The sequence below is a fragment of the Phacochoerus africanus genome, chromosome 8 (assembly GCF_016906955.1).
Source record: "Phacochoerus africanus isolate WHEZ1 chromosome 8, ROS_Pafr_v1, whole genome shotgun sequence".
Classification (NCBI taxonomy): domain Eukaryota; kingdom Metazoa; phylum Chordata; class Mammalia; order Artiodactyla; family Suidae; genus Phacochoerus; species Phacochoerus africanus.
Window position 1 is genome coordinate 74,105,067 of NC_062551.1, and position 9,840 is coordinate 74,114,906.

A 9,840-nucleotide genomic window follows, 5' to 3' on the forward strand; every position below is an offset into this window, starting at 1 on the left:
GAAAAGTCATTCCTACTGTTCTGTTCCAGCACTTTCTAAAATGATTCATAGGACTTGAATAGATCTTTGTGGGCTCGTTTGGAAAACCACCTGGATTTTAATAACAGTGTTGCCATAAGGAAATAAATGTTTATTCCCAATCACACACACCTATCAAGGAACTTCTGGAGTATAAACCAGGTCCCATTAAGCTTTCTTGAATATTACAATCAGGAGCACTCAGGGTACAATGTTCACTGGTAATGCCGTTGGGTAAATAAGGACCAAATAACTTTTTCTCCCCCAGCTAGACCTTCTGTTAAGGGCGCTCCACTCTGTTAGCAAAAGTCCACACCTGGCGGGAGGAGGGGGGAGCACGAACCCTCAAGTCAACGCAGGAGGCAAGGTCTAATTTAAGACCTTCCAGGAAATGTACCCTCAATGTCACAGGAAAATGAGACTCTCAAGTAGTTAGACTGGGGTCCTTCTACAGGGCAGAGGGCAATTTTAAAGATTCAAACTCCTAGGAGAGAACCTGGATTGAATTCCCACTGCAGAATGCTGAAACTGCGCCCCAGCCATCCACTCAATCCTCAGGGAGCCAGCAGGGGCACCCAGGCGGGTCCACTCTGGCCAGGAGTAGCCTTACCTGTTGACCCCAGGATGCCACGCTATGATGGAAAGCAGGACCTCATTCAGGTGTCCTCAAGCGCTAGTCAGCACAGGAAACTCCTGGATGGTTGTTAGACCTGAAGATGCCCCCACCCAGACACACCAAGCTAGCCACACTGAGCTTTGTCCTGGAGGCAAGATGCAGGAGAAACACCTGGAGAGATTGTTTTTAGCCCTGATGTTATGGTCTTCCCCCTGGAGATTCTTATTCAACTGGTCTGAAGTGGAACCCATAGTTATTATTATTTTTTTTCTTTCTAGGGCTGCACCTGCAGCATATGGAAGTTCCCAAGCTAGGGGTCGAAATGGAGCTGTAGCTGCCGGCCTACACCACACACAGTTCATGGCAATGCCAGATCCTTAACCCACTGAGTGAGGCCAGGGATCGAACCTGCATCCTCATGGATACTAGTTGGGTTGTTTCTGCTGAGCCACAATGGGAACTCCCCATAGTTATTCTTTAAAAAGTGATCTTAACACACAGCCAATATTGTGCATTTTTTAATCCAACTGATTTTTAATTCAACTCCCTACCCAATTTAAGAGTTTCCCGGAGTTTCTGACATGATTCAGTGGTTAACGAACCCAACTGGGATCCATGAAGATGCGGGTTTGATCCTTGGCCTCGCTCAGTGGGTTAAGGATCCAGCATTGCTGTGGCTGTGGTGTAGGCCGGCAGCTGCAGCTCCAATTCGATCCCTAGTCTGGGAACCTCCATATGCCGTGGATGTGGCCCTAAAAGACAAAAGACAAAAAAAAAGTTTCCCAAGACACCATAAGAGGTGTATCTAACTAGTTTCTAAGCATCCTCCCTCCTTCTTGCTGCTGAGACCCAGTAAGCACTATGGAAATGCTGTCTGCCATTATTATTATTACATTGCTACTATCATTATTTATATTTGGTCATAGTTGCATGTTCAGCCCACCTGTATCCCTATCCCAGATGGACACGGTTTGGTTTGGGTAGAACACAGGGGCTAGGCTAAGCCAATCAGAGTACTGGTTTATTTCCCTGCCTGCCCCCCTCTCCCCAGTGATTGGTCCAGCAATGAGCATGTGACCCAAGCAGATCCAAAAAGATTTATATTTATATGTTGGCTAAGAGGATCTCTCTATTTTCTGACATCTTGGGAGGATGTCAGCCTAGATCAGTCAGGGCCTCCATGATGAAATAGAGGCTGCCTGAGATAAAGGCAGCACAGAAAGAAGTAAAGCCAAGAAATGGAGAGAGACCTTATCTAGATGACATCATTTGTGCACTGGATTCAGCTATACCTGAAGCTGGTGGTAAACTAGATATTCCCTTTTCTATTTAAGTCAGTTTGAGATTGGTTTTCTAGAACTTGAACTGACAAAGGCATTATATTCCACTACCTAACATCCAGGCTCCACTTGGACCATATTCGTGCCAGCTACCAGCCTGTAAGTAAAACTTTTGGCAAGTCACTTCTCTGGGCATCAGTTTCCCAATCTGTAAAATGGGAAGAATGAACTTGATCATTTCTGAGGTCTACCAGACATTCAAGATTTCAACAGGTGCCATCAGAAGGGGAAGGAGATTTAGAAAATGTCTAAGATTCAGAAAACCTCTCTTGAGCATTGCCAGCAAAAGATCAGATGACATTTTTGAAAGGGGAAATGCTATTGGCAAGTAATCAACATCTTTTTACATCTTCTTATTCTTTTTTTTTTTTTTTTGGTCTTTTTAGGGCTGTACCCAAGGCATATGGAGGTTCCCAGGTTAGGGGTCCAATCACAGCTATAGCCACCAGCCTAAGCCACAGCCCCAGCAACGCCAGATCTGAGCCAGGTCTTCGACCTACACCACAACTCACGACAACACTGGATCTTTAACCCACTGTGCGAGGCCATGAATAGAACATGCATCCTCATGGATGCTAGTCAGATTCGTTTCTGCTGAGCCATGACAGGAACTCCTACGTCTTCTTCTTGATGGGGCTGCTACAGGGAGGTGCCTGCCCTCTCCTTTCTGCTTCTCAGGCCCTGGAAATGGCTATGTGGGCATGGGGAAGGGGACGGGGAACACACTGGTGCCCTTTTCCCTTAACTTGGAGCATTTTCAAATAGAATATCTAAAAGACCTGAAACAACTCCAGGGCATACTCCAGACAGAAATGAGAGTTTCTGTGCCTCCAAAATCAGGTGCAAAAGGGATCATAACTACTCTATTCTTAATAGCCCACAATTAGAAGCAACCTGAAGTCCATCAAGAATGAAAACATAAATTATAGTACCTTAAGGCAACAAAATATTATACAGCAATGAAGAAGAACAAAGTACAGTCATAGAAAAACCCTGCCTGGATCTCCCAGACACAATATTGAATGAATGAAGTCAGACACAAGATAATACATACTGTACAATTCTGTTTATTTGAAGTTCAAAAACAGGCAAAATTCATTTACAGTGATGAAGGTTGGAATTAAGGTTACTTGGGGCTGTTTGGATTGGGAAAGGGTATGAGGCAGCCTTCTTGGGTTCTGGGAATGCTCTAGATTTTTATCCAGGTTGTGGCTACATGGATATGTATATAGGTATAATCTTATTTGGGTTTTTGGGGGGTTTTTCTAGGGTTGCACCTGTGGCATATGGAGGTTCTCTGGCTAGGGGTCGAATCAGAGCTACAGTTGCTGGCCTAAAACATAGCCTCAGCATCTGCGACCTACACCACAACTCATGGAAACACCAGACCCCCGACTCACTGAGTGAGGCTGGGGATCAAACCTGCATCCTCATGGATACTAGTTGGGTTCATTTCTGCTGCGTCACAACGGGAATTCTGAAATACAGGTAAGTCTTGTTGAGCTGTTCTTCTAAGAGTGTTGCACCTCACATAAATTATGCTTCAATTAAAAAGAAGAACTAGGAGTTCCCGTTGTGGCTCAGCAGAAACAAACCTGACCAATATCCATGAGGATGCGGGTTCAATCCCTGGCCTCACTCAGTGGGTTAAGGATCCCTCATGGCCGTGAACTGCGGTGTAGGTGGCAAATGCTGCTCAGATCTGGTGTTGCTGTAGCTGTGGTGCAGGCTGGCAGCTTTAGCTCCGATTTGACCCCTAGCCTTGGAACTTCCATATGCTGCACCTACAGCCCTGAGGCAGGAGGCGGGGGGGAGGGGGAGGAAGAGGAAATTAAAAATAAGTAAAAGGCTTGGAATGAAGGAGGTTCCAGCACAACATAGGAAGGCTCTTGGCCACCCACCCACAGGGGATTTCCACAGGACTGGGTGGCAGTTCCCATCTCCCCTGGCAGCCCACAGGGTCACTAATTCAGCACTCAGCACATCTGGCCACTGCTTCCTCCTTCTGAGCAGCCTGGTCCCCAGGAACCATGAAGACAAAAGGCACGGCTTCTAACTTGAGGCTTTGTGCCTTCACCCACCATTCTCCTACCCCTTCCCATCACCCACCTGCCTTGCTAAGAGCCACAGCCTCAGAGGGGGCCCCAATCCCCATCCTCTGGCCTCCTCCCCACCCGCAACGCACAGTATTTCATCATCCCGGATGAAAAGGAGAGGAAATTCCAGGCTGCCACCTTCCTCCTGGACTTTGTGGCTCTCTGGGTGAATTTCACAGAGCAGCCACAGTTGGCTCCCAGTGCCAACCAAGACACTGGAGAGTCACATTCAACTACCAGGACTAGGTCTTTGGCACTGAATTTCTACGAGACCAATGACTCCTGACTCAAGAGCAGTGACCCCCCATCACCCCACCCCCTTCCTGACCCAGGACTGTTGCACTCACATGGGGAGCGTCTCTCCAAGAACACTAAGAGCCTCCTTGTACAGAGCAACTTTTTATTGCTTGCTGCATTTCGTAGTTGTCAACTTGTCAGGACTATGACTAACCCCATTTTATAGATGAGCAAACTGAGGCTCCACAAGATTAAATGACTCACCCAAGGAGCTGTACTCAGTAACTGCAGAGCCAGGACTTGGACTCAGGCAGTTCAGCAGCCGGGCCATGTGCCTAGCACCAAGCTAGACTAGCTCAGCTAGGCACAAGCTAGGCAGAAGGGCCGGCAATGTGAATGCTGCCTGGGATGGGCTAAAATGCAGTATGAGGTGAAAGAAATGGTTACGTTTCTAACAGGAAAAGATCGCAATCCCAATTATTTTAAAATTGGAATTACACTGAATTTAAGAAGAAAACCACTTTCCCCCCCTCTGGCCAGAGGGCCAGATAGCCCAATAGGTCCCCATGCTGTACAAGCAGAATGCAGCCTGGGAAAATCTGAAGGCATGGGGTGGGCCTGTGGTCTCCGAGGGTGTCCGGACTCCTTGTCCCCACACCCCTGGCTGCAGAAAGCCTCAGAGCAGAGTCCCTGGGTGGGTAGAGGGCTGGTGGGACAGATGGCTTATCAGGTGCTCCTACCCACCAGAGGTGAGGAAGGAATGCCTTCCTGCCTGAGGGCTTAGAGAAGACAGCTTCCCAGAGCCCCAGAGACCAGTCCTTGGATTGCTCAGGACCCTTTGACAGAAGACTGCGAAGGGACACCGGTTGCAGCTCTGCAGGAAGCCAGGAAGCCGAGTGGAAACCCAGGGCGCCCCCTAGGCTCTGCATTATAATTGTATTTTCAGAGAAATGGCTTTATCCCGCTTTGTAAGCTGCTGATTTAAAATTAACCTCAACCAGCATTTACTCTTCCCTGTAACTGGATTTGCCAACTCTCAGACTCAGCCTCTTGTTTCATCCTTCCGTTTTTATCCCTGCTTTTCTCCAGGGAGTCCATCTGCCCCCCGCTGTCTGGACTCTCCTGCTGTGGATACGGTGTCCTGCGGAGGGTCAGTATACTTCACTTTGTAACTGGCTTCCTGTCAGTCACAGCCGTTTTGCCAATCATGTGGGGAATAGGTGGGGCTTAGGAAAACTTCGACCAATGGCCTTTCACTTTCACTCAGGTAACCTCGGGACTGGCCTCTGCTCTGTGCCGACGGACTAGGACCTGTAAGTGCAGGTAACAGGAATGGTGGTGGTAAAGCCATACCCTTGTGGGAACCGAGTGGCCGGGAGGATAGGCTGTGGGTTCAAGTCCTAGCTCAACCCCTCACGAGCTGTTGACTTTGAACGAACATTCCATTTCCAATGTGAGGTTGAAATGAGAGAATGCCCGTACCGTGTTTAGCAGAGCACCTGGCATGCCCAGAGATGGAGGGTGGCATTTTAACGGATGGTGTTCTTCAATCTCAGTTTTTCTTCTTTCTTCAAGATCCTCTCCACTCCTAAAATCTAGGCAGCTGTTGTCATATGTCTGCAGGAAAGAATGATGCAGCGAAAAAAAGAGAGCCAAACAGTCTGGGCTTTTGAATTTTGAAAGCCTAGGAAGTCAGGGAAACAACGGACTGGTGTGTACAGACAATAGAGTAGACGAGGGCGGGGCATGGGGGGGGGGACCTCAGATGCTGGACTAAGCAAGCTTCCTGCCTCTTAACCTAAAGCTTTCCTGATCAGAAGGAGAAGGCAAGCCTGAAAGGCAGCAAGGGAAACCAAGAATGAGGGCCCTGGGCTCTGTCCCACTGTGTCCCTTCCTGTGTGGAGCCAGGGAGGGCAGCAGGACCCTGGACCGAATTGTGTATCAGGGCAGGTGGATCTGAAACAACTCCATAGGTTTCCTCTGCACCCACAAGGAGCAGGAGAAAAATGGTCCCTGGGGATTCAAAAGTGGCAGAAGAGGGGAAGAGGGAGGGTTGCCAACTCAAGTGTTTACATAATCCAAGCAGGCTTCATAAATGAGTGAATCCAGGCTGGATGCCTAAGAGAGAATTGTAGGGTCTGTGGTGAATCACAAAAGGGCATGCCTGGCCCAAAAGGGCAGCCGCTACCCAGGTCCAGCAGATTCCTGCCCCCTGGAATGTGGGCCCAGAGCCCTCTGCTCCAGATGGTTAGATCCTTATGGGAAAATCCTCCTTTCAAATATGGGCAACTATTTTTTTGTAATAAAAATTTATATATTATTTGGGTTAAAATGGGCTACTTATTTCTTTTTTTCCCCTTCCGGTGTTACAGAGAGACAATGGACATACAGCATAGTGATTTGACTTGCATACATCATGCACTGACCAGGATAAGTTTAGAAAGCATCCATCATCACATAGAGAGACAAGGCAATTACTTTTTAAAAAATGCTATATGGGAAGTTCCCACCATGGCACAGTGGGTTAAGAATCCAACTGCAGCAGCTTGGGTCCCTGGGGAGGTGCCAGTTTGATCCCCAGCCTGGTGTAGCAGGTTAAAGGATCCCAGGTGAGGCCCCAGCTGTGGCCGCAGCTGTGGCTCAGATTCGATCCCTGACCAGAGAACTTCCACATGCCACGAGTGCAGCCATAAAAAGAAAAAAAAAATCCATATGTGCCAAATCATATAGAATCAGAGGGTGCTGGGTAGTGGCTGTTCCGCAGGTGTCCCTAGGGCCTGGCACAGCATGGGAGTTGGGGTGAGGGACAGCTGAGCATGGATTTGCAGGGACCAACAGCCAGCAGCCAGTCTGGGCACATGGATGAAAGGCATCAGCCCCAGATGTGCTCCTGGGCTTGGGGGTTGGGGGGTGGGGGGTGGCCCTACATAAGGCTCTCAGAGTTTAGATACAACCCCAGCAAAAGTGGGAGGGGAATATTTCCGCCACCTGGCAGAATAGGGGCTCCTAAGATAAATTAGGCTGAATCATGGAAAAATAGTTCCATTTCCTGCCAGCTTGAGTTTGTCATCTGAGTCTCACCTCCGCTGGTGATTTGAGAAATTTAACTATTTCTAGGCTGCACGTGTTTTTTGAGAATTCTTTCTTCCTTTTGTCTCTATGTGTTCATTTATTTTATTTATATTGTATATGGGTTAAAATCTTTATTTTGAACTAATTAGATTGACAGGACGTTTTATTTTTTAAATGTACACGGAGATTTTGTTTGTCTTTCACCCAGCCTTCCCCAGCCATCACTACCTGCATAACTATAGGACCATAGCACTGCCAGGAAATTGACATTGGGGCAATCCACAGGGCTTATTCAGATTTCACGTTTTACATATGCATGTATGTGTGTGTGTGTGTGTGTGTGTGTGTGTGTGTGGTTCTATGCAGTTTTTGTGTTTGTGTGTGCGTTTGTCTTTTTAGGGCCGCACCTGCAGCATATGGAATTTCCTGGGCTAGGGGTTGAATAGGAACTGCAGCTGCTGGCCTACACCCCAGCCACAGCAACTTGGGATCCAGGCTGCATCTGCGACCTACACTACAGCTCACGGCAATGCCAGATCCCTGACCTACTGAGCGAGGCTGGGGATCAAACCCACGTCCTCGTGGATACTAGTTGGGTACGTTACTGCAGAGCCATAATGGGAACTTCCGTTTTATGCGGTTGTATCAGGTGTGTAAATCAACATGATCGCATATGATCAGTCAAGATCCAGAAGTGTTTCATCACCACAAGCTCCTTCATGCTACTCCATTGTAGCCACACCCATCCCCAACCTCTACCAATGGGCCCGGGAACTTCCGCGTGCCATAGGTGCAGCCAAAAAAAAAAAGAGTATTCTATAAATGAAATCATACAGTGTGTAACCTTTTGAGGTTGGCTCTTCTTACTCAGCATGATTCCTTCCAGTAACACCCATAAATGGTTATATATACTGATAATTTGTTCCTTCTGATTGCTGCAAAATATCCCATGGTATAGATGGACCACAGTTTAACCATTCCCCCACTGAAGGACATTTGGCTTGTTTCCAGTTTGGGGTTATTATGAATCCCTATGTATTTATAAAATTAGCTCATTTGGAAACCATAAGAGGGGGATGCCCTGGGGGTTTGGGATGGAAATGCTGTAAAATTGGGTTGTGATGATCATTGTACAACTATAAATGTAATAAAATTCATTGACTAGTGAAAAGAAAGAAATTAAAAATAAAATAAAATTAGCTCAAAAAGTGTCAACCTGGAGTTCCCTTTTTGGCTCAGTGGGTTCAGAACCCGACTAGTATCCCAGAGGATGCGAGTTTGATCCCTGGTCTTGCTCGATGGATTAAGGATCTGGTGTTGCCTCAAGCTGTGGTGTAGCTTGCAGATGTGGCTTAGATTCTGTGGTGCTGCAGCTGTGGCGTAGGCTGGCAGCTACAACTCTGATTCAAACCCTAGCCTGGGTACTTCCATATTCTGCAGGTGCAGCCCTAAAAAGAAAAGGGAAAAAAAATTGTATTGACTGAATAAATGAATCTCTGCCCTGCCTCCCTCCCAGGGCTTCTGCAGAGTTCTTAGGAAAAAGTCTGATTCCCATGACAAAGGGGCCACAGAAAATATTGGACCATGTCCAAACTCAGAACGCAGCTGCCCCTTGTTGACAATTTTCTTGAGCACTTACTATGTGCCACGCATTAATCTAAACACGGGAGTTATACAGCAGTAAACAAAACCAACTAAAACCTCTCTCTTCATTTACCATCCCCGCCACATGTACAGGGAAAACTCACAGTCACACAGGTAAGAAGTGACAGAACTGGGACTCGAACTTTCTGGCCACAGTTTTCTGAGTATATTTTTCTATTTTATTATTATTATTGTTTGGCAGCACTTGCGGCACATGGAAGTTGCCGGGTCAGGGACTGAACTCACACCACAGCAGTGACCTGAGCTGCTGCAGTAACCACGCCAGATCCTTAACCCACTACCCCACAAGGGAACTCCTGGTTATATTTTTCTATCCTCATTGGCATCAATAGTAAGGCAAAAACACATGCTGGGAATCCTGTGTGTGATGTTTTAAGCAGTGGTTCTTAACTGGAGGTGATCCCCCACTGCTGATGCTTCTGGGACACTTGACAATGTCTGCAGTCATCACTGGTTGTCACAACTAGAGAGTGGGTTGCTACTGGCATCTGGTAGATAGAGTCTCAGGGAAGTAGCTAGACAACATACGATGCCCAGGACGGCCCCCACAGCCACCAGTTATCCACCCCAAACGTCAGCAGTGCTAAAGCTGCAAAACTCTGGTCTCGAAAGCCATAAGTGTCACGGACAAAGACAACAGCTACTTAGACAACATAGTATTGTATTGAACTTCCACCCAGGTTGGACACAGGTGTGTGCTTGACAGGCATGGTTAGAGCAGGTGCATTGCTAGTTGGGGGCTGATGGAGGGGCCTTATGAAGGAAGTACAAAGAACCTCACCTCCACCATATCATA